This window comes from Pseudophryne corroboree, unplaced genomic scaffold (genome assembly GCF_028390025.1).
Source record: "Pseudophryne corroboree isolate aPseCor3 unplaced genomic scaffold, aPseCor3.hap2 scaffold_150, whole genome shotgun sequence".
NCBI lineage: Eukaryota > Metazoa > Chordata > Amphibia > Anura > Myobatrachidae > Pseudophryne > Pseudophryne corroboree.
In genome coordinates this window covers 1,330,328-1,355,273 of record NW_026968131.1, presented here as the reverse complement: position 1 = coordinate 1,355,273, position 24,946 = coordinate 1,330,328, and the positions used below count along the sequence as shown (strand labels likewise).

Genomic DNA, 24,946 nt, shown 5'->3' with positions numbered 1-24,946 from the left:
AAAGGGTGTGTAGTTTGCATTGTGCATTGGAAGGCACAAAGTAAGCAGACAGGAGGAGAAGTCAGGATAGTGCACAAGGGTATAAAAGGGAGGGGCTCAAGAAAAAAGAAGTGGAAACAGACAGCAAACTAGGCTGGAGAGAGACCTGAGACAAAGAGATCTGAATTATACGAGAGCCGACCAGGGGAAACACAAATGATGCAGTCAAGTTTCCCACATTTGGGGAAATCGCAGGGGCAGCACACCGAGAGTGCAATGGGTGAGCCTTGCCCTGGGAGAAGCACCTTCATGATCATAGTATCTCACCTGGCAGGTAAGTAGGAGTTGGGCTTGAGCTGGGGAGGGTCGCTGCTCGGGCACCCCCCTGTCAAGTGAAGGAGATCCAACTGAGGCAGCACAAGGGAACTCTCGAAAGAAGAACAAGGCTAGAGGAAGATCTGAAACAAAGAAATCTGACTTTTACCAGAGCTGACCAGAGGAAAACACAAACACAGTCCCCCGCTACCACAAATAATGCAGTCGAGTTACCCACATTTGGGGAAATCACAGGGGTCAGCATACCCAGAATGCAATGAATGAACCTCACCCTGGGAGAATAATCTTCATGACCATGGTATCTCCTATGCAAAATAAGTATGATTTGGGATTGGGCTGGGGAGGGCCGCTGCTCAGGCACATCTCTGTCAAGTAAAGGAGATTCAACTGAGGCAGCACAAGGGAACTCTCATCTGGGGACAACAACTGCAGGGAGAACACATATTTTCAGATGAACATGGGAGGGCAGAAGGCTGCCTAATACTGAAGCACCCCCAAACAACAAACCAAATGCAACAACTAGTGCAAGCATTCCTGGGGGAAGGCCTGCCGCAGATGGATTTGCATATGGTGATGTCATCCAAGCAGTGGGTCAAAGTTGGCTTCAACCTTCGTCTGCATATGAAAAGAGAAAAGGGGCGTGCAGGGCATGGCGGCCTTTTGCGGTGCTTGGATGACCCTTAGTTTTCATTAAACACCCCCACCCTCCTTCGGTGTGGGTCTCATGTTGGCCATGCCCCAGCCCCTGAAGCATTCAAGCTGATTTCTTGCAGCAGCTTGGCACTGTAACAGCTCCAGAGCTGCTCTGTAAGGCAAGTAAAAGGGTGTGGGCCCTGCAGCACTACCTGTAGTTTGCATTGTGCATTGGAAGGCACAAAGTAAGCAGACAGGAGGAGAAGTCAGGATAGTGCACAAGGGTATAAAAGGGAGGGGCTCAAGAAAAAAGAAGTGGAAACAGACAGCAAACTAGGCTGTAGAGAGACCTGAGACAAAGAGATCTGAATTATACGAGAGCCGACCAGGGGAAACACAAATTCTGCAGTCAAGTTTCCCACATTTGGGGAAATCGCAGGGGCAGCACACCCAGAGTGCAATGGGTGAGCCTTGCCCTGGGAGAAGCACCTTCATGATCATAGTATCTCACCTGGCAGGTAAGTAGGAGTTGGGCTAGAGCTGGGGAGGGTCGCTGCTCGGGCACCCCCCTGTCAAGTGAAGGAGATCCAACTGAGGCAGCACAAGGGAACTCTCGAAAGAAGAACAAGGCTAGAGGAAGATCTGAGACAAAGAAATCTGACTTTTACCAGAGCTGACCAGAGGAAAACACAAACACAGTCCCCCACTACAACAAATAATGCAGTCGAGTTACCCACATTTGGGGAAATCACAGGGGTCAGCATACCCAGAATGCAATGAATGAACCTCACCCTGGGAGAACAATCTTCATGACCATGGTATCTCCTATGCAAAATAAGTATGATTTGGGATAGGGCTGGGGAGGGTCGCTGCTCAGGCACATCTCTGTCAAGTAAAGGAGATTCAACTGAGGCAGCACAAGGGAACTCTCATCTGGGGACAACAACTGCAGGGAGAACACATATTTTCAGATGAACATGGGAGGGAAGAAGGCTGCCTAATACTGAAGCACCCCCAAACAACAAACCAAATGCAACAACTAGTGCAAGCATTCCTGGGGGAAGGCCTGCAGCAGATGGATTTGCATATGGTGATGTCATCCAAGCAGTGGGTCAAAGTTGGCTTCAACCCTCGTCTGCATATGAAAAGAGAAAATGGGCGTGCAGGGCATGGCGGCCTTTTGCGGCGCTTGGATGACCCCTAGTTCGCATTAAACACCTCCACCCTCCTTCGGTGTGGGGCTCATGTTGGCTATGCCCCAGCCCCTGAAGCATACAAGCTGATTTCTTGCAGCAGCTGGGCACTGTAACAGCTCTAGAGCTGCTCTGTACGGCAAGTAAAAGGGTGTGGGCCCTGCAGCACTACCTGTAGTTTGCATTGTGCATTGGAAGGCACAAAGTAAGCAGACGGGAGAAGTCAGGATAGTGCGCAAGGGCATAGAAGGGAGCAGCTCAAGAAAAGAGAAGTGGAAACAGACAGCAAACTAGGCTGGAGAGAGACCTGAGACAAAGAGATCTGAATTATACGAGAGCCGACCAGGGGAAACACAAATTATGCAGTCAAGTTTCCCACATTTGGGGAAATCGCAGGAGCAGCACACCCAGAGTGCAATGGGTGAGCCTTGCCCTGGGAGAAGCACCTTCATGATCATAGTATCTCACCTGGCAGGTAAGTAGGATTTGGGCTAGAGCTGGGGAGGGTCGCTGCTCGGGTACCCCCCTGTCAAGTGAAGGAGATCCAACTGAGGCAGCACAAGGGAACTCTCGAAAGAAGAACAAGGCTAGAGGAAGATCTGAGACAAAGAAATCTGACTTTTACCAGAGCTGACCAGAGGAAAGCACAAACACAGTCCCCCACTACCACAAATAATGCAGTCGAGTTTCCCACATTTGGGGAAATCACAGGGGTCAGCATACCCAGAATGCAATGAATGAACCTCACCCTGGGAAAACAATCTTCATGACCATGGTATCGCCTATGCAAAATAAGTATGATTTGGGATAGGGCTGGGGAGGGCCGCTGCTCAGGCACATCTCTGTCAAGTAAAGGAGATTCAACTGAGGCAGCATTTTTCGTTTGGGAGAAAAATGCAAAGGTACAATACAGGTTTTCCTTGCCGATATCTCTCTTTTGCAAAGAGATAGGCATTGGAAAATTCAGGGCTATAACGTGTAGATGAAGCACTAACAGGAGGCTTTAAAATTTTCATTCTAGTGTATTTCGTTTGGGAAAAAATGCAAAGGTACAATACCGCTTTTCCTTGCCGATATCTCTCTTTTGCAAAGAGCTAGGCATTGGAAAATTCAGGGCTATAACGTGTAGATGAAGCACTAATAGGAGGCTTTAAAATTTTCAATCTAGTGTCCTTCGTTTGGGAGAAAAATGCAAAGGTACAATACAGCTTTTCCTTGCCAATATCTCTCTTTTGCAAAGAGCTAGGCAATGGAAAATTCAGGGCTATAACGTGTAGATGAAGCACTAACAGGAGGCTTTAAAATTTTCATTCTAGTGTCTTTCGTTTGGGAGAAAAATGCAAAGGTACAATACAGCTTTTCCTTGCCAATATCTCTCTTTTGCAAAGAGCTAGGCATTGGAAAATGCAGGGCTATAACGTGTAGATGAAGCACTAACAGGAGGCTTTACAATTTTCATTCTAGTGTCTTTCGTTTGGGAGAAAAATGCAAAGGTACAATACAGTTTTTCCTTGCCGATATCTCTCTTTTGCAAAGAGATAGGCATTGGAAAATTCAGGGCTATACCGTGTAGATGAAGCACTAACAGGAGGCTTTAAAATTTTCATTTTAGTGTCTTTCGTTTGGGAGAAAAATGCAAAGGTACAATACAGCTTTTCCTTGACAATGGCCCTCATTCCGAGTTGTTCGCTCGGTATTTTTCATCGCATCGCAGTGAAAATCCGCTTAGTACGCATGCGCAATGTTCGCACTGCGACTGCGCCAAGTAACTTTACTATGAAGAAAGTATTTTTACTCACGGCTTTTTCTTCGCTCCGGCGAACGTAATGTGATTGACAGGAAATGGGTGTTACTGGGCGGAAACACGGCGTTTCAGGGGCGTGTGGCTGAAAACGCTACAGTTTCCGGAAAAAACGCAGGAGTGGCCGGGGAAACGGTGGGAGTGCCTGTGCGAACGCTGGGTGTGTTTGTGACGTCAACCAGGAACGACAAGCACTGAAATGATCGCACAGGCAGAGTAAGTCTGGAGCTACTCTGAAACTGCTAAGTAGTTAGTAATCGCATTATTGCGAATACATCGGTCGCAATTTTATGAAGCTAAGATTCACTCCCAGTAGGCGGCGGCTTAGCGTGTGTAACTCTGCTAAAATCGCCTTGCGACCGATCAACTCGGAATGAGGGCCAATATCTCTCTTTTGCAAAGAGCTAGGCATTGGAAAATTCAGGGCTATAACGTGTAGATGAAGCACTAACAGGAGGCTTTAAAATTTTCATTCTAGTGTCTTTCGTTTGGGAGAAAAATGCAAAAGTACAATGCAGCTTTTCCTTGCCGATATCTCTCTTTTGCAAAGAGATAGGCATTGGAAAATGCAGGGCTATAACGTGTAGATGAAGCACTAACAGGAGGCTTTAAAATTTTCATTCTAGTGTCTTTCGTTTGGGAGAAAAATGTAAAGGTACAATACAGCATTTCCTTGCCGATATCTCTCTTTTGCAAAGAGATAGGCATTGGAAAATTCAGGGCTATTACGTGTAGATGAAGCACTAAAAGGAGGCTTTAAAATTTTCATTCTAGTGTCTTTCGTTTGGGAGAAAAATGCAAAAGTACAATGCAGCTTTTCCTTGCCGATATCTCTCTTTTGCAAAGAGATAGGCATTGAAAAATGCAGGGCTATAACGTGTAGATGAAGCACTAACAGGAGGCTTTAAAATTTTCATTCTAGTGTCTTTCGTTTGGGAGAAAAATGCAAAGGTACAATACAGCATTTCCTTGCCGATATCTCTCTTTTGCAAAGAGATAGGCATTGGAAAATTCAGGGCTATTACGTGTAGATGAAGCACTAAAAGGAGGCTTTAAAATTTTCATTCTAGTGTCTTTCGTTTGGGAGAAAAATGCAAAAGTACAATGCAGCTTTTCCTTGCCGATATCTCTCTTTTGCAAAGAGATAGGCATTGGAAAATTCAGGGCTATAACGTGTAGATGAAGCACTAACAGGAGGCTTTAAAATTTTCATTCTAGTGTCTTTCGTTTGGGAGAAAAATGCAAAGGTACAATACAGCTTTTCCTTGCCAATATCTCTCTTTTGCAAAGAGCTAGGCATTGGAAAATTCAGGGCTATAACGTGTAGATGAAGCACTAACAGGAGGCATTAAAATTTTCATTCTAGTGTCTTTCGTTTGGGAGAAAAATGCAAAGGTACAATACAGTTTTTCCTTGCCGATATCTCTCTTTTGCAAAGAGCTAGGCATTGGAAAATTCAGGGCTATACCGTGTAGATGAAGCACTAACAGGAGGCTTTAAAATTTTCATTCTAGTGTCCTTCGTTTGGGAGAAAAATGCAAAGGTACAATACAGCTTTTCCTTGCCGATATCTCTCTTTTGCAAAGAGCTAGGCATTGGAAAATTCAGGGCTATACCGTGTAGATGAAGCACTAACAGGAGGCTTTTAAATTTTCATTCTAGTGTCCTTCGTTTGGGAGAAAAATGCAAAGGTACAATACAGCTTTTCCTTGCCGATATCTCTCTTTTGCAAAGAGATAGGCATTGGAAAATTCAGGGCTATAACGTGTAGATGAAGCACTAACAGGAGGCTTTAAAATTTTCATTCTAGTGTCTTTCGTTTGGGAGAAAAATGCAAAGGTACAATACAGTTTTTCCTTGCCGATATCTCTCTTTTGCAAAGAGATAGGCATTGGAAAATTCAGGGCTATACCGTGTAGATGAAGCACTAACAGGAGGCTTTAAAATTTTCATTTTAGTGTCTTTCGTTTGGGAGAAAAATGCAAAGGTACAATACAGCTTTTCCTTGACAATATCTCTCTTTTGCAAAGAGCTAGGCATTGGAAAATTCAGGGCTATAACGTGTAGATGAAGCACTAACAGGAGGCTTTAAAATTTTCATTCTAGTGTCTTTCGTTTGGGAGAAAAATGCAAAAGTACAATGCAGCTTTACCTTGCCGATATCTCTCTTTTGCAAAGAGATAGGCATTGGAAAATGCAGGGCTATAACGTGTAGATGAAGCACTAACAGGAGGCTTTAAAATTTTCATTCTAGTGTCTTTCGTTTGGGAGAAAAATGTAAAGGTACAATACAGCATTTCCTTGCCGATATCTCTCTTTTGCAAAGAGATAGGCATTGGAAAATTCAGGGCTATTACGTGTAGATGAAGCACTAAAAGGAGGCTTTAAAATTTTCATTCTAGTGTCTTTCGTTTGGGAGAAAAATGCAAAAGTACAATGCAGCTTTTCCTTGTCGATATCTCTCTTTTGCAAAGAGATAGGCATTGGAAAATGCAGGGCTATAACGTGTAGATGAAGCACTAACAGGAGGCTTTAAAATTTTCATTCTAGTGTCTTTCGTTTGGGAGAAAAATGCAAAGGTACAATACAGCATTTCCTTGCCGATATCTCTCTTTTGCAAAGAGATAGGCATTGGAAAATTCAGGGCTATTACGTGTAGATGAAGCACTAAAAGGAGGCTTTAAAATTTTCATTCTAGTGTCTTTCGTTTGGGAGAAAAATGCAAAAGTACAATGCAGCTTTTCCTTGCCGATATCTCTCTTTTGCAAAGAGATAGGCATTGGAAAATGCAGGGCTATAACGTGTAGATGAAGCACTAACAGGAGGCTTTAAAATTTTCATTCTAGTGTCTTTCGTTTGGGAGAAAAATGCAAAGGTACAATACAGCATTTCCTTGCCGATATCTCTCTTTTGCAAAGAGATAGGCATTGGAAAATTCAGGGCTATAACGTGTAGATGAAGCACTAACAGGAGGCTTTAAAATTTTCATTCTAGTGTCTTTCGTTTGGGAGAAAAATTCAAAGGTACAATACAGCTTTTCCTTGCCGATATCTCTCTTTTGCAAAGAGATAGGCATTGGAAAATGCAGGGCTATAACGTGTAGATGAAGCACTAACAGGAGGCTTTAAAATTTTCATTCTAGTGTCCTTCGTTTGGGAGAAAAATGCAAAGGTACAATACAGCTTTTCCTTGCCGATATCTCTCTTTTGCAAAGAGATAGGCATTGGAAAATTCAGGGCTATAACGTGTAGATGAAGCACTAATAGGAGGCTTTAAAATTTTCATTCTAGTGTCCTTCGTTTGGGAGAAAAATGCAAAGGTACAATACAGCTTTTCCTTGCCGATATCTCTCTTTTGCAAAGAGATAGGCATTGGAAAATTCAGGGCTATAACGTGTAGATGAAGCACTAACAGGAGGCTTTAAAATTTTCATTCTAGTGTCTTTCGTTTGGGAGAAAAATGCAAAGGTACAATACAGCTTTTCCTTGCCAATATCTCTCTTTTGCAAAGAGCTAGGCATTGGAAAATTCAGGGCTATAACGTGTAGATGAAGCACTAACAGGAGGCTTTAAAATTTTCATTCTAGTGTCTTTCGTTTGGGAGAAAAATGCAAAGGTACAATACAGTTTTTCCTTGCCGATATCTCTCTTTTGCAAAGAGCTAGGCATTGGAAAATTCAGGGCTATACCGTGTAGATGAAGCACTAACAGGAGGCTTTAAAATTTTCATTCTAGTGTCCTTCGTTTGGGAGAAAAATGCAAAGGTACAATACAGCTTTTCCTTGCCGATATCTCTCTTTTGCAAAGAGCTAGGCATTGGAAAATTCAGGGCTATACCGTGTAGATGAAGCACTAACAGGAGGCTTTTAAATTTTCATTCTAGTGTCCTTCGTTTGGGAGAAAAATGCAAAGGTACAATACAGCTTTTCCTTGCCGATATCTCTCTTTTGCAAAGAGATAGGCATTGGAAAATTCAGGGCTATAACGTGTAGATGAAGCACTAACAGGAGGCTTTAAAATTTTCATTCTAGTGTCTTTCGTTTGGGAGAAAAATGCAAAGGTACAATACAGTTTTTCCTTGCCGATATCTCTCTTTTGCAAAGAGATAGGCATTGGAAAATTCAGGGCTATACCGTGTAGATGAAGCACTAACAGGAGGCTTTAAAATTTTCATTTTAGTGTCTTTCGTTTGGGAGAAAAATGCAAAGGTACAATACAGCTTTTCCTTGACAATATCTCTCTTTTGCAAAGAGCTAGGCATTGGAAAATTCAGGGCTATAACGTGTAGATGAAGCACTAACAGGAGGCTTTAAAATTTTCATTCTAGTGTCTTTCGTTTGGGAGAAAAATGCAAAAGTACAATGCAGCTTTTCCTTGCCGATATCTCTCTTTTGCAAAGAGATAGGCATTGGAAAATGCAGGGCTATAACGTGTAGATGAAGCACTAACAGGAGGCTTTAAAATTTTCATTCTAGTGTCTTTCGTTTGGGAGAAAAATGTAAAGGTACAATACAGCATTTCCTTGCCGATATCTCTCTTTTGCAAAGAGATAGGCATTGGAAAATTCAGGGCTATTACGTGTAGATGAAGCACTAAAAGGAGGCTTTAAAATTTTCATTCTAGTGTCTTTCGTTTGGGAGAAAAATGCAAAAGTACAATGCAGCTTTTCCTTGCCGATATCTCTCTTTTGCAAAGAGATAGGCATTGGAAAATGCAGGGCTATAACGTGTAGATGAAGCACTAACAGGAGGCTTTAAAATTTTCATTCTAGTGTCTTTCGTTTGGGAGAAAAATGCAAAGGTACAATACAGCATTTCCTTGCCGATATCTCTCTTTTGCAAAGAGATAGGCATTGGAAAATTCAGGGCTATTACGTGTAGATGAAGCACTAAAAGGAGGCTTTAAAATTTTCATTCTAGTGTCTTTCGTTTGGGAGAAAAATGCAAAAGTACAATGCAGCTTTTCCTTGCCGATATCTCTCTTTTGCAAAGAGATAGGCATTGGAAAATGCAGGGCTATAACGTGTAGATGAAGCACTAACAGGAGGCTTTAAAATTTTCATTCTAGTGTCTTTCGTTTGGGAGAAAAATGCAAAGGTACAATACAGCATTTCCTTGCCGATATCTCTCTTTTGCAAAGAGATAGGCATTGGAAAATTCAGGGCTATAACGTGTAGATGAAGCACTAACAGGAGGCTTTAAAATTTTCATTCTAGTGTCTTTCGTTTGGGAGAAAAATTCAAAGGTACAATACAGCTTTTCCTTGCCGATATCTCTCTTTTGCAAAGAGATAGGCATTGGAAAATGCAGGGCTATAACGTGTAGATGAAGCACTAACAGGAGGCTTTAAAATTTTCATTCTAGTGTCCTTCGTTTGGGAGAAAAATGCAAAGGTACAATACAGCTTTTCATTGCCGATATCTCTCTTTTGCAAAGAGATAGGCATTGGAAAATTCAGGGCTATAACGTGTAGATGAAGCACTAATAGGAGGCTTTAAAATTTTCATTCTAGTGTCCTTCGTTTGGGAGAAAAATGCAAAGGTACAATACAGCTTTTCCTTGCCGATATCTCTCTTTTGCAAAGAGATAGGCATTGGAAAATTCAGGGCTATAACGTGTAGATGAAGCACTAACAGGAGGCTTTAAAATTTTCATTCTAGTGTCTTTCGTTTGGGAGAAAAATGCAAAGGTACAATACAGCTTTTCCTTGCCAATATCTCTCTTTTGCAAAGAGCTAGGCATTGGAAAATTCAGGGCTATAACGTGTAGATGAAGCACTAACAGGAGGCTTTAAAATTTTCATTCTAGTGTTTTCGTTTGGGAGAAAAATGCAAAGGTACAATACAGTTTTTCCTTGCCGATATCTCTCTTTTGCAAAGAGCTAGGCATTGGAAAATTCAGGGCTATACCGTGTAGATGAAGCACTAACAGGAGGCTTTTAAATTTTCATTCTAGTGTCCTTCGTTTGGGAGAAAAATGCAAAGGTACAATACAGCTTTTCCTTGCCGATATCTCTCTTTTGCAAAGAGATAGGCATTGGAAAATTCAGGGCTATAACGTGTAGATGAAGCACTAACAGGAGGCTTTAAAATTTTCATTTTAGTGTCTTTCGTTTGGGAGAAAAATGCAAAGGTACAATACAGCTTTTCCTTGCCGATATCTCTCTTTTGCAAAGAGATAGGCATTGGAAAATTCAGGGCTACAACGTGTAGATGAAGCACTAACAGGAGGCTTTAAAATTTTCATTCTAGTGTCCTTCGTTTGGGAGAAAAATGCAAAGGTACAATACAGCTTTTCCTTGACGATATCTCTCTTTTGCAAAGAGATAGGCATTGGAAAATTCAGGGCTATAACGTGTAGATGAAGCACTAATAGGAGGCTTTAAAATTTTCATTCTAGTGTCCTTCGTTTGGGAGAAAAATGCAAAGGTACAATAAAGCTTTTCCTTGCCGATATCTCTCTTTTGCAAAGAGATAGGCATTGGAAAATTCAGGGCTATAACGTGTAGATGAAGCACTAACAGGAGGCTTTAAAATTTTCATTCTAGTGTCTTTCGTTTGGGAGAAAAATGCAAAGGTACAATACAGCTTTTCCTTGCCGATATCTCTCTTTTGCAAAGAGCTAGGCATTGGAAAATTCAGGGCTATAACGTGTAGATGAAGCACTAATAGGAGGCTTTAAAATTTTCAATCTAGTGTCCTTCGTTTGGGAGAAAAATGCAAAGGTACAATACAGCTTTTCCTTGCCAATATCTCTCTTTTGCAAAGAGCTAGGCATTGGAAAATTCAGGGCTATAACGTGTAGATGAAGCACTAACAGGAGGCTTTAAAATTTTCATTCTAGTGTCTTTCGTTTGGGAGAAAAATGCAAAAGTACAATGCTGCTTTTCCTTGCCGATATCTCTCTTTTGCAAAGAGATAGGCATTGGAAAATTCAGGGCTATAACGTGTAGATGAAGCACTAACAGGAGGCTTTAAAATTTTCATTCTAGTGTTTTTCGTTTGGGAGAAAAATGCAAAGGTACAATACAGCTTTTCCTTGCCAATATCTCTCTTTTGCAAAGAGCTAGGCATTGGAAAATGCAGGGCTATAACGTGTAGATGAAGCACTAACAGGAGGCTTTACAATTTTCATTCTAGTGTCTTTCGTTTGGGAGAAAAATGCAAAGGTACAATGCAGCTTTTCCTTGCCGATATCTCTCTTTTGCAAAGAGATAGGCATTGGAAAATGCAGGGCTATAACGTGTAGATGAAGCACTAACAGGAGGCTTTAAAATTTTCATTCTAGTGTCTTTCGTTTGGGAGAAAAATGCAAAGGTACAATACAGCATTTCCTTGCCGATATCTCTCTTTTGCAAAGAGATAGGCATTGGAAAGTTCAGGGCTATAACGTGTAGATGAAGCACTAACAGGAGGCTTTAAAATTTTCATTCTAGTGTCTTTCGTTTGGGAGAAAAATGCAAAGGTACAATACAGCATTTCCTTGCCGATATCTCTCTTTTGCAAAGAGATAGGCATTGGAAAATTCAGGGCTATTACGTGTAGATGAAGCACTAAAAGGAGGCTTTAAAATTTTCATTCTAGTGTCTTTCGTTTGGGAGAAAAATGCAAAAGTACAATGCAGCTTTTCCTTGCCGATATCTCTCTTTTGCAAAGAGATAGGCATTGGAAAATGCAGGGCTATAACGTGTAGATGAAGCACTAACAGGAGGCTTTAAAATTTTCATTCTAGTGTCTTTCGTTTGGGAGAAAAATGCAAAGGTACAATACAGCATTTCCTTGCCGATATCTCTCTTTTGCAAAGAGATAGGCATTGGAAAATTCAGGGCTATTACGTGTAGATGAAGCACTAAAAGGAGGCTTTAAAATTTTCATTCTAGTGTCTTTCGTTTGGGAGAAAAATGCAAAGGTACAATACAGTTTTTCCTTGCCGATATCTCTCTTTTGCAAAGAGATAGGCATTGGAAAATTCAGGGCTATAACGTGTAGATGAAGCACTAACAGGAGGCTTTACAATTTTCATTCTAGTGTCCTTCGTTTGGGAGAAAAATGCAAAGGTACAATACAGCTTTTCCTTGCCGATATCTCTCTTTTGCAAAGAGATAGGCATTGGAAAATTCAGGGCTATAACGTGTAGATGAAGCACTAACAGGAGGCTTTAAAATTTTCATTCTAGTGTCCTTCGTTTGGGAGAAAACTGCAAAGGTACAATACAGCTTTTCCTTGCCGATATCTCTCTTTTGCAAAGAGATAGGCATTGGAAAATTCAGGGCTATAACGTGTAGATGAAGCACTAACAGGAGGCTTTACAATTTTCATTCTAGTGTCCTTCGTTTGGGAGAAAAATGCAAAGGTACAATACAGCTTTTCCTTGCCGATATCTCTTTTTTGCAAAGAGATAGGCATTGGAAAATTCAGGGCTATAACGTGTAGATGAAGCACTAACAGGAGGCTTTAAAATTTTCATTCTAGTGTCCTTCGTTTGGGAGAAAACTGCAAAGGTACAATACAGCTTTTCCTTGCCGATATCTCTCTTTTGCAAAGAGATAGGCATTGGAAAATTCAGGGCTATAACGTGTAGATGAAGCACTAATAGGAGGCTTTAAAATTTTCATTCTAGTGTCCTTCGTTTGGGAGAAAAATGCAAAGGTACAATACAGGTTTTCCTTGCCGATATCTCTCTTTTGCAAAGAGATAGGCATTGGAAAATTCAGGGCTATAACGTGTAGATGAAGCACTAACAGGAGGCTTTAAAATTTTCATTCTAGTGTATTTCGTTTGGGAAAAAATGCAAAGGTACAATACCGCTTTTCCTTGCCGATATCTCTCTTTTGCAAAGAGCTAGGCATTGGAAAATTCAGGGCTATAACGTGTAGATGAAGCACTAATAGGAGGCTTTAAAATTTTCAATCTAGTGTCCTTCGTTTGGGAGAAAAATGCAAAGGTACAATACAGCTTTTCCTTGCCAATATCTCTCTTTTGCAAAGAGCTAGGCAATGGAAAATTCAGGGCTATAACGTGTAGATGAAGCACTAACAGGAGGCTTTAAAATTTTCATTCTAGTGTCTTTCGTTTGGGAGAAAAATGCAAAAGTACAATGCTGCTTTTCCTTGCCGATATCTCTCTTTTGCAAAGAGATAAGCATTGGAAAATTCAGGGCTATAACGTGTAGATGAAGCACTAACAGGAGGCTTTAAAATTTTCATTCTAGTGTCTTTCGTTTGGGAGAAAAATGCAAAGGTACAATACAGCTTTTCCTTGCCAATATCTCTCTTTTGCAAAGAGCTAGGCATTGGAAAATGCAGGGCTATAACGTGTAGATGAAGCACTAACAGGAGGCTTTACAATTTTCATTCTAGTGTCTTTCGTTTGGGAGAAAAATGCAAAGGTACAATACAGTTTTTCCTTGCCGATATCTCTCTTTTGCAAAGAGATAGGCATTGGAAAATTCAGGGCTATAACGTGTATATGAAGCACTAACAGGAGGCTTTAAAATTTTCATTCTAGTGTCCTTCGTTTGGGAGAAAAATGCAAAGGTACAATACAGCTTTTCCTTGCCAATATCTCTCTTTTGCAAAGAGCTAGGCATTGGAAAATTCAGGGCTATACCGTGTAGATGACGCACTAACAGGAGGCTTTTAAATTTTCATTCTAGTTTCCTTCGTTTGGTAGAAAAATGCAAAGGTACAATACAGCTTTTCCTTGCCGATATCTCTCTTTTGCAAAGAGATAGGCATTGGAAAATTCAGGGCTATAACGTGTAGATGAAGCACTAACAGGAGGCTTTAAAATTTTCATTCTAGTGTCTTTCGTTTGGGAGAAAAATGCAAAGGTACAATACAGCTTTTCCGTGCCAATATCTCTCTTTTGCAAAGAGATAGGCATTGGAAAATTCTGGGCTATAACACGTAGATGAAGCACTAACAGGAGGCTTTAAAATTTTCATTCTAGTGTCCTTCGTTTGGGAGAAAAATGCAAAGGTACAATACAGCTTTTCCTTGCCGATATCTCTCTTTTGCAAAGAGATAGGCATTGGAAAATTCAGTGCTATAACGTGTAGATGAAGCACTAATAGGAGGCTTTAAAATTTTCATTCTAGTGTCCTTCGTTTGGGAGAAAAATGCAAAGGTACAATAAAGCTTTTCCTTGCCGATATCTCTCTTTTGCAAAGAGATAGGCATTGGAAAATTCAGGGCTATAACGTGTAGATGAAGCACTAACAGGAGGCTTTAAAATTTTCATTCTAGTGTCTTTCGTTTGGGAGAAAAATGCAAAGGTACAATACAGCTTTTCCTTGCCGATATCTCTCTTTTGCAAAGAGCTAGGCATTGGAAAATTCAGGGCTATAACGTGTAGATGAAGCACTAACAGTAGGCTTTAAAATTTTCATTCTAGTGTCTTTAGTTTGGGAGAAAAATGCAAAGGTACAATACAGCTTTTCCTTGCCAATATCTCTCTTTTGCAAAGAGCTAGGCATTGGAAAATTCAGGGCTATAACGTGTAGATGAAGCACTAACAGGAGGCTTTAAAATTTTCATTCTAGTGTCTTTCGTTTGGGAGAAAAATGCAAAGGTACAATACAGTTTTTCCTTGCCGATATCTCTCTTTTGCAAAGAGATAGGCATTGGAAAATTCAGGGCTATAACGTGTAGATGAAGCACTAACAGGAGGCTTTAAAATTTTCATTCTAGTGTCTTTCGTTTGGGAGAAAAATGCAAAGGTACAATACAGTTTTTCCTTGCCGATATCTCTCTTTTGCAAAGAGATAGGCATTGGAAAATTCAGGGCTATAACGTGTAGATGAAGCACTAACAGGAGGCTTTAAAATTTTCATTCTAGTGTCTTTCGTTTGGGAGAAAAATGCAAAGGTACAATACAGCTTTTCCTTGCCAATATCTCTCTTTTGCAAAGAGCTAGGCATTGGAAAATTCAGGGCTATAACGTGTAGATGAAGCACTAACAGGAGGCTTTAAAATTTTCATTCTAGTGTCTTTCGTTTGGGAGAAAAATGCAAAAGTACAATGCAGCTTTTCCTTGCCGATATCTCTCTTTTGCAAAGAGATAGGCATTGGAAAATGCAGGGCTATAACGTGTAGATGAAGCACTAACAGTAGGCTTTAAAATTTTCATTCTAGTGTCTTTCGTTTGGGAGAAAAATGCAAAGGTACAATACAGCATTTCCTTGCCGATATCTCTCTTTTGCAAAGAGATAGGCATTGGAAAATTCAGGGCTATTACGTGTAGATGAAGCACTAAAAGGAGGCTTTAAAATTTTCATTCTAGTGTCTTTCGTTTGGGAGAAAAATGCAAAAGTACAATGCAGCTTTTCCTTGCCGATATCTCTCTTTTGCAAAGAGATAGGCATTGGAAAATGCAGGGCTATAACGTGTAGATGAAGCACTAACAGGAGGCTTTAAAATTTTCATTCTAGTGTCTTTCGTTTGGGAGAAAAATGCAAAGGTACAATACAGCTTTTCCTTGCCGATATCTCTCTTTTGCAAAGAGATAGGCATTGGAAAATTCAGGGCTATTACGTGTAGATGAAGCACTAAAAGGAGGCTTTAAAATTTTCATTCTAGTGTCTTTCGTTTGGGAGAAAAATGCAAAAGTACAATGCAGCATTTCCTTGCCGATATCTCTCTTTTGCAAAGAGATAGGCATTGGAAAATTCAGGGCTATAACGTGTAGATGAAGCACTAACAGTAGGCTTTAAAATTTTCATTCTAGTGTCTTTAGTTTGGGAGAAAAATGCAAAGGTACAATACAGCTTTTCCTTGCCAATATCTCTCTTTTGCAAAGAGCTAGGCATTGGAAAATTCAGGGCTATAACGTGTAGATGAAGCACTAACAGGAGGCTTTAAAATTTTCATTCTAGTGTCTTTCGTTTGGGAGAAAAATGCAAAGGTACATTGCAGTTTTTCCTTGCCGATATCTCTCTTTTGCAAAGAGATAGGCATTGGAAAATGCAGGGCTATAACGTGTAGATGAAGCACTAACAGTAGACTTTAAAATTTTCATTCTAGTGTCTTTCGTTTGGGAGAAAAATGCAAAGGTACAATACAGCTTTTCCTTGCCAATATCTCTCTTTTGCAAAGAGCTAAGCATTGGAAAATTCAGGGCTATAACGTGTAGATGAAGCACTAATAGGAGGCTTTAAAATTTTCATTCTAGTGTCCTTCGTTTGGGAGAAAAATGCAAAGGTACAATACAGCATTTCCTTGCCGATATCTCTCTTTTGCAAAGAGATAGGCATTGGAAAATTCAGGGCTATTACGTGTAGATGAAGCACTAAAAGGAGGCTTTAAAATTTTCATTCTAGTGTCTTTCGTTTGGGAGAAAAATGCAAAAGTACAATGCAGCTTTTCCTTGCCAATATCTCTCTTTTGCAAAGAGCTAAGCATTGGAAAATTCAGGGCTATAACGTGTAGATGAAGCACTAATAGGAGGCTTTAAAATTTTCATTCTAGTGTCCTTCGTTTGGGAGAAAAATGAAAAGGTACAATACAGCATTTCCTTGCCGATATCTCTCTTTTGCAAAGAGCTAGGCATTGGAAAATTCAGGGCTATAACGTGTAGATGAAGCACTAACAGGAGGCTTTAAAATTTTCATTTTAGTGTCTTTCGTTTGGGAGAAAAATGCAAAGGTACAATACAGCTTTTCCTTGACAATATCTCTCTTTTGCAAAGAGCTAGGCATTGGAAAATTCAGGGCTATAACGTGTAGATGAAGCACTAACAGGAGGCTTTAAAATTTTCATTCTAGTGTCTTTCGTTTGGGAGAAAAATGCAAAAGTACAATGCAGCTTTTCCTTGCCGATATCTCTCTTTTGCAAAGAGATAGGCATTGGAAAATGCAGGGCTATAACGTGTAGATGAAGCACTAACAGGAGGCTTTAAAATTTTCATTCTAGTGTCTTTCGTTTGGGAGAAAAATGTAAAGGTACAATACAGCATTTCCTTGCCGATATCTCTCTTTTGCAAAGAGATAGGCATTGGAAAATTCAGGGCTATTACGTGTAGATGAAGCACTAAAAGGAGGCTTTAAAATTTTCATTCTAGTGTCTTTCGTTTGGGAGAAAAATGCAAAAGTACAATGCAGCTTTTCCTTGCCGATATCTCTCTTTTGCAAAGAGATAGGCATTGGAAAATGCAGGGCTATAACGTGTAGATGAAGCACTAACAGGAGGCTTTAAAATTTTCATTCTAGTGTCTTTCGTTTGGGAGAAAAATGCAAAGGTACAATACAGCATTTCCTTGCCGATATCTCTCTTTTGCAAAGAGATAGGCATTGGAAAATTCAGGGCTATAACGTGTAGATGAAGCACTAAAAGGAGGCTTTAAAATTTTCATTCTAGTGTCTTTCGTTTGGGAGAAAAATGCAAAAGTACAATGCAGCTTTTCCTTGCCGATATCTCTCTTTTGCAAAGAGATAGGCATTGGAAAATGCAGGGCTATAACGTGTAGATGAAGCACTAACAGGAGGCTTTAAAATTTTCATTCTAGTGTCTTTCGTTTGGGAGAAAAATGCAAAGGTACAATACAGCATTTCCTTGCCGATATCTCTCTTTTGCAAAGAGATAGGCATTGGAAAATTCAGGGCTATAACGTGTAGATGAAGCAGTAACAGGAGGCTTTAAAATTTTCATTCTAGTGTCTTTCGTTTGGGAGAAAAATTCAAAGGTACAATACAGCTTTTCCTTGCCGATATCTCTCTTTTGCAAAGAGATAGGCATTGGAAAATGCAGGGCTATAACGTGTAGATGAAGCACTAACAGGAGGCTTTAAAATTTTCATTCTAGTGTCCTTCGTTTGGGAGAAAAATGCAAAGGTACAATACAGCTTTTCCTTGCCGATATCTCTCTTTTGCAAAGAGATAGGCATTGGAAAATTCAGGGCTATAACGTGTAGATGAAGCACTAATAGGAGGCTTTAAAATTTTCATTCTAGTGTCCTTCGTTTGGGAGAAAAATGCAAAGGTACAATACAGCATTTCCTTGCCGATATCTCTCTTTTGCAAAGAGATAGGCATTGGAAAATTCAGGGCTATAACGTGTAGATGAAGCAGTAACAGGAGGCTTTAAAATTTTCATTCTAGTGTCTTTCGTTTGGGAGAAAAATTCAAAGGTACAATACAGCTTTTCCTTGCCGATATCTCTCTTTTGCAAAGAGATAGGCATTGGAAAATGCAGGGCTATAACGTGTAGATGAAGCACTAACAGGAGGCTTTAAAATTTTCATTCTAGTGTCCTTCGTTTGGGAGAAAAATGCAAAGGTACAATACAGCTTTTCCTTGCCGATATCTCTCTTTTGCAAAGAGATAGGCATTGGAAAATTCAGGGCTATAACGTGTAGATGAAGCACTAATAGGAGGCTTTAAAATTTTCATTCTAGTGTCCTTCGTTTGGGAGAAAAATGCAAAGGTACAATACAGCTTTTCCTTGCCGATATCTCTCTTTTGCAAAGAGATAGGCATTGGAAAATTCAGGGCTATAACGTGTAGATGAAGCACTAACAGGAGGCTGTAAAATTTTCATTCTAGTGTCTTTCGTTTGGGAGAAAAATGCAAAGGTACAATACAGCTTTTCCTTGCCAATATCTCTCTTTTGCAAAGAGCTAGGCATTGGAAAATTCAGGGCTATAACGTGTAGATGAAGCACTAACAGGAGGCTTTAAAATTTTCATTTTAGTGTCTTTCGTTTGGGAGAAAAATGCAAAGGTACAATACAGCTTTTCCTTGACAATATCTCTCTTTTGCAAAGAGCTAGGCATTGGAAAATTCAGGGCTATAACGTGTAGATGAAGCACTAACAGGAGGCTTTAAAATTTTCATTCTAGTGTCTTTCGTTTGGGAGAAAAATGCAAAAGTACAATGCAGCTTTTCCTTGCCGATATCTCTCTTTTGCAAAGAGATAGGCATTGGAAAATGCAGGGCTATAACGTGTAGATGAAGCACTAACAGGAGGCTTTAAAATTTTCATTCTAGTGTCTTTCGTTTGGGAGAAAAATGTAAAGGTACAATACAGCATTTCCTTGCCGATATCTCTCTTTTGCAAAGAGATAGGCATTGGAAAATTCAGGGCTATTACGTGTAGATGAAGCACTAAAAGGAGGCTTTAAAATTTTCATTCTAGTGTCTTTCGTTTGGGAGAAAAATGCAAAAGTACAATGCAGCTTTTCCTTGCCGATATCTCTCTTTTGCAAAGAGATAGGCATTGGAAAATGCAGGGCTATAACGTGTAGATGAAGCACTAACAGGAGGCTTTAAAATTTTCATTCTAGTGTCTTTCGTTTGGGAGAAAAATGCAAAGGTACAATACAGCATTTCCTTGCCGATATCTCTCTTTTGCAAAGAGATAGGCATTGGAAAATTCAGGGCTATTACGTGTAGATGAAGCACTAAAAGGAGGCTTTAAAATTTTCATTCTAGTGTCTTTCGTTTGGGAGAAAAATGCAAAAGTACAATGCAGCTTTTCCTTGCCGATATCTCTCTTTTGCAAAGAGATAGGCATTGGAAAATGCAGGGCTATAACGTGTAGATGAAGCACTAACAGGAGGCTTTAAAATTTTCATTCTAGTGTCTTTCGTTTGGGAGAAAAATGCAAAGGTACAATACAGCATTTCCTTGCCGATATCTCTCTTTTGCAAAGAGATAGGCATTGGAAAATTCAGGGCTATAACGTGTAGATGAAGCAGTAACAGGAGGCTTTAAAATTTTCATTCTAGTGTCTTTCGTTTGGGAGAAAAATTCAAAGGTACAATACAGCTTTTCCTTGCCGATATCTCTCTTTTGCAAAGAGATAGGCATTGGAAAATGCAGGGCTATAACGTGTAGATGAAGCACTAACAGGAGGCTTTAAAATTTTCATTCTAGTGTCCTTCGTTTGGGAGAAAAATGCAAAGGTACAATACAGCTTTTCCTTGCCGATATCTCTCTTTTGCAAAGAGATAGGCATTGGAAAATTCAGGGCTATAACGTGTAGATGAAGCACTAATAGGAGGCTTTAAAATTTTCATTCTAGTGTCCTTCGTTTGGGAGAAAAATGCAAAGGTACAATACAGCTTTTCCTTGCCGATATCTCTCTTTTGCAAAGAGATAGGCATTGGAAAATTCAGGGCTATAACGTGTAGATGAAGCACTAACAGGAGGCTTTAAAATTTTCATTCTAGTGTCTTTCGTTTGGGAGAAAAATGCAAAGGTACAATACAGCATTTCCTTGCCGATATCTCTCTTTTGCAAAGAGCTAGGCATTGGAAAATTCAGGGCTATAACGTGTAGATGAAGCACTAACAGGAGGCTTTAAAATTTTCATTCTAGTGTCTTTCGTTTGGGAGAAAAATGCAAAAGTACAATGCAGCTTTTCCTTGCCGATATCTCTCTTTTGCAAAGAGATAGGCATTGGAAAATGCAGGGCTATAACGTGTAGATGAAGCACTAACAGGAGGCTTTAAAATTTTCATTCTAGTGTCTTTCGTTTGGGAGAAAAATGTAAAGGTACAATACAGCATTTCCTTGCCGATATCTCTCTTTTGCAAAGAGATAGGCATTGGAAAATTCAGGGCTATTACGTGTAGATGAAGCACTAAAAGGAGGCTTTAAAATTTTCATTCTAGTGTCTTTCGTTTGGGAGAAAAATGCAAAAGTACAATGCAGCTTTTCCTTGCCGATATCTCTCTTTTGCAAAGAGATAGGCATTGGAAAATGCAGGGCTATAACGTGTAGATGAAGCACTAACAGGAGGCTTTAAAATTTTCATTCTAGTGTCTTTCGTTTGGGAGAAAAATGCAAAGGTACAATACAGCATTTCCTTGCCGATATCTCTCTTTTGCAAAGAGATAGGCATTGGAAAATTCAGGGCTATTACGTGTAGATGAAGCACTAACAGGAGGCTTTAAAATTTTCATTCTATTGTCTTTCGTTTGGGAGAAAAATGCAAAGGTACAATACAGCATTTCCTTGCCGATATCTCTCTTTTGCAAAGAGATAGGCATTGGAAAATTCAGGGCTATAACGTGTAGATGAAGCAGTAACAGGAGGCTTTAAAATTTTCATTCTAGTGTCTTTCGTTTGGGAGAAAAATTCAAAGGTACAATACAGCTTTTCCTTGCCGATATCTCTCTTTTGCAAAGAGATAGGCATTGGAAAATGCAGGGCTATAACGTGTAGATGAAGCACTAACAGGAGGCTTTAAAATTTTCATTCTAGTGTCCTTCGTTTGGGAGAAAAATGCAAAGGTACAATACAGCTTTTCCTTGCCGATATCTCTCTTTTGCAAAGAGATAGGCATTGGAAAATTCAGGGCTATAACGTGTAGATGAAGCACTAATAGGAGGCTTTAAAATTTTCATTCTAGTGTCCTTCGTTTGGGAGAAAAATGCAAAGGTACAATACAGCTTTTCCTTGCCGATATCTCTCTTTTGCAAAGAGATAGGCATTGGAAAATTCAGGGCTATAACGTGTAGATGAAGCACTAACAGGAGGCTGTAAAATTTTCATTCTAGTGTCTTTCGTTTGGGAGAAAAATGCAAAGGTACAATACAGCTTTTCCTTGCCAATATCTCTCTTTTGCAAAGAGCTAGGCATTGGAAAATTCAGGGCTATAACGTGTAGATGAAGCACTAACAGGAGGCTTTAAAATTTTCATTTTAGTGTCTTTCGTTTGGGAGAAAAATGCAAAGGTACAATACAGCTTTTCCTTGACAATATCTCTCTTTTGCAAAGAGCTAGGCATTGGAAAATTCAGGGCTATAACGTGTAGATGAAGCACTAACAGGAGGCTTTAAAATTTTCATTCTAGTGTCTTTCGTTTGGGAGAAAAATGCAAAAGTACAATGCAGCTTTTCCTTGCCGATATCTCTCTTTTGCAAAGAGATAGGCATTGGAAAATGCAGGGCTATAACGTGTAGATGAAGCACTAACAGGAGGCTTTAAAATTTTCATTCTAGTGTCTTTCGTTTGGGAGAAAAATGTAAAGGTACAATACAGCATTTCCTTGCCGATATCTCTCTTTTGCAAAGAGATAGGCATTGGAAAATTCAGGGCTATTACGTGTAGATGAAGCACTAAAAGGAGGCTTTAAAATTTTCATTCTAGTGTCTTTCGTTTGGGAGAAAAATGCAAAAGTACAATGCAGCTTTTCCTTGCCGATATCTCTCTTTTGCAAAGAGATAGGCATTGGAAAATGCAGGGCTATAACGTGTAGATGAAGCACTAACAGGAGGCTTTAAAATTTTCATTCTAGTGTCTTTCGTTTGGGAGAAAAATGCAAAGGTACAATACAGCATTTCCTTGCCGATATCTCTCTTTTGCAAAGAGATAGGCATTGGAAAATTCAGGGCTATTACGTGTAGATGAAGCACTAAAAGGAGGCTTTAAAATTTTCATTCTAGTGTCTTTCGTTTGGGAGAAAAATGCAAAAGTACAATGCAGCTTTTCCTTGCCGATATCTCTCTTTTGCAAAGAGATAGGCATTGGAAAATGCAGGGCTATAACGTGTAGATGAAGCACTAACAGGAGGCTTTAAAATTTTCATTCTAGTGTCTTTCGTTTGGGAGAAAAATGCAAAGGTACAATACAGCATTTCCTTGCCGATATCTCTCTTTTGCAAAGAGATAGGCATTGGAAAATTCAGGGCTATAACGTGTAGATGAAGCAGTAACAGGAGGCTTTAAAATTTTCATTCTAGTGTCTTTCGTTTGGGAGAAAAATTCAAAGGTACAATACAGCTTTTCCTTGCCGATATCTCTCTTTTGCAAAGAGATAGGCATTGGAAAATGCAGGGCTATAACGTGTAGATGAAGCACTAACAGGAGGCTTTAAAATTTTCATTCTAGTGTCCTTCGTTTGGGAGAAAAATGCAAAGGTACAATACAGCTTTTCCTTGCCGATATCTCTCTTTTGCAAAGAGATAGGCATTGGAAAATTCAGGGCTATAACGTGTAGATGAAGCACTAATAGGAGGCTTTAAAATTTTCATTCTAGTGTCCTTCGTTTGGGAGAAAAATGCAAAGGTACAATACAGCTTTTCCTTGCCGATATCTCTCTTTTGCAAAGAGATAGGCATTGGAAAATTCAGGGCTATAACGTGTAGATGAAGCACTAACAGGAGGCTTTAAAATTTTCATTCTAGTGTCTTTCGTTTGGGAGAAAAATGCAAAGGTACAATACAGCATTTCCTTGCCGATATCTCTCTTTTGCAAAGAGATAGGCATTGGAAAATTCAGGGCTATAACGTGTAGATGAAGCAGTAACAGGAGGCTTTAAAATTTTCATTCTAGTGTCTTTCGTTTGGGAGAAAAATTCAAAGGTACAATACAGCTTTTCCTTGCCGATATCTCTCTTTTGCAAAGAGATAGGCATTGGAAAATGCAGGGCTATAACGTGTAGATGAAGCACTAACAGGAGGCTTTAAAATTTTCATTCTAGTGTCCTTCGTTTGGGAGAAAAATGCAAAGGTACAATACAGCTTTTCCTTGCCGATATCTCTCTTTTGCAAAGAGATAGGCATTGGAAAATTCAGGGCTATAACGTGTAGATGAAGCACTAATAGGAGGCTTTAAAATTTTCATTCTAGTGTCCTTCGTTTGGGAGAAAAATGCAAAGGTACAATACAGCTTTTCCTTGCCGATATCTCTCTTTTGCAAAGAGATAGGCATTGGAAAATTCAGGGCTATAACGTGTAGATGAAGCACTAACAGGAGGCTGTAAAATTTTCATTCTAGTGTCTTTCGTTTGGGAGAAAAATGCAAAGGTACAATACAGCTTTTCCTTGCCAATATCTCTCTTTTGCAAAGAGCTAGGCATTGGAAAATTCAGGGCTATAACGTGTAGATGAAGCACTAACAGGAGGCTTTAAAATTTTCATTTTAGTGTCTTTCGTTTGGGAGAAAAATGCAAAGGTACAATACAGCTTTTCCTTGACAATATCTCTCTTTTGCAAAGAGCTAGGCATTGGAAAATTCAGGGCTATAACGTGTAGATGAAGCACTAACAGGAGGCTTTAAAATTTTCATTCTAGTGTCTTTCGTTTGGGAGAAAAATGCAAAAGTACAATGCAGCTTTTCCTTGCCGATATCTCTCTTTTGCAAAGAGATAGGCATTGGAAAATGCAGGGCTATAACGTGTAGATGAAGCACTAACAGGAGGCTTTAAAATTTTCATTCTAGTGTCTTTCGTTTGGGAGAAAAATGTAAAGGTACAATACAGCATTTCCTTGCCGATATCTCTCTTTTGCAAAGAGATAGGCATTGGAAAATTCAGGGCTATTACGTGTAGATGAAGCACTAAAAGGAGGCTTTAAAATTTTCATTCTAGTGTCTTTCGTTTGGGAGAAAAATGCAAAAGTACAATGCAGCTTTTCCTTGCCGATATCTCTCTTTTGCAAAGAGATAGGCATTGGAAAATGCAGGGCTATAACGTGTAGATGAAGCACTAACAGGAGGCTTTAAAATTTTCATTCTAGTGTCTTTCGTTTGGGAGAAAAATGCAAAAGTACAATGCAGCTTTTCCTTGCCGATATCTCTTTTTTGCAAAGAGATAGGCATTGGAAAATGCAGGGCTATAACGTGTAGATGAAGCACTAACAGGAGGCTTTAAAATTTTCATTCTAGTGTCTTTCGTTTGGGAGAAAAATGTAAAGGTACAATACAGCATTTCCTTGCCGATATCTCTCTTTTGCAAAGAGATAGGCATTGGAAAATTCAGGGCTATTACGTGTAGATGAAGCACTAAAAGGAGGCTTTAAAATTTTCATTCTAGTGTCTTTCGTTTGGGAGAAAAATGCAAAAGTACAATGCAGCTTTTCCTTGCCGATATCTCTCTTTTGCAAAGAGATAGGCATTGGAAAATGCAGGGCTATAACGTGTAGATGAAGCACTAACAGGAGGCTTTAAAATTTTCATTCTAGTGTCTTTCGTTTGGGAGAAAAATGCAAAGGTACAATACAGCATTTCCTTGCCGATATCTCTCTTTTGCAAAGAGATAGGCATTGGAAAATTCAGGGCTATAACG

General features: G+C 39.6%; 6 non-coding genes across 6 annotated transcripts; all 6 read right to left on the bottom strand.

The window, feature by feature from the left end:
* Positions 1 to 158: 158 nt before the first annotated feature.
* Positions 159 to 321, bottom strand: LOC134999432 (U1 spliceosomal RNA). The gene has a single exon (XR_010201531.1). It is a non-coding gene; the product is annotated as a U1 spliceosomal RNA (small nuclear RNA).
* A 152-nt stretch (positions 322 to 473) lies between these two features.
* On the bottom strand, positions 474 to 637 carry LOC134999803 (U1 spliceosomal RNA). Its single transcript, XR_010201874.1, has one exon. It is a non-coding gene; the product is annotated as a U1 spliceosomal RNA (small nuclear RNA).
* Positions 638 to 1,311: 674 nt separating this feature from the next.
* LOC135000050 (U1 spliceosomal RNA) lies at positions 1,312 to 1,474 on the bottom strand. The gene has a single exon (XR_010202088.1). It is a non-coding gene; the product is annotated as a U1 spliceosomal RNA (small nuclear RNA).
* Positions 1,475 to 1,626: 152 nt separating this feature from the next.
* LOC134999762 (U1 spliceosomal RNA) lies at positions 1,627 to 1,790 on the bottom strand. The gene has a single exon (XR_010201835.1). It is a non-coding gene; the product is annotated as a U1 spliceosomal RNA (small nuclear RNA).
* Positions 1,791 to 2,461: 671 nt separating this feature from the next.
* On the bottom strand, positions 2,462 to 2,624 carry LOC134999967 (U1 spliceosomal RNA). The gene has a single exon (XR_010202030.1). It is a non-coding gene; the product is annotated as a U1 spliceosomal RNA (small nuclear RNA).
* Positions 2,625 to 2,776: 152 nt separating this feature from the next.
* LOC134999717 (U1 spliceosomal RNA) lies at positions 2,777 to 2,940 on the bottom strand. Its single transcript, XR_010201792.1, has one exon. It is a non-coding gene; the product is annotated as a U1 spliceosomal RNA (small nuclear RNA).
* Between the last annotated feature and the right edge of the window lie 22,006 nt (positions 2,941 to 24,946).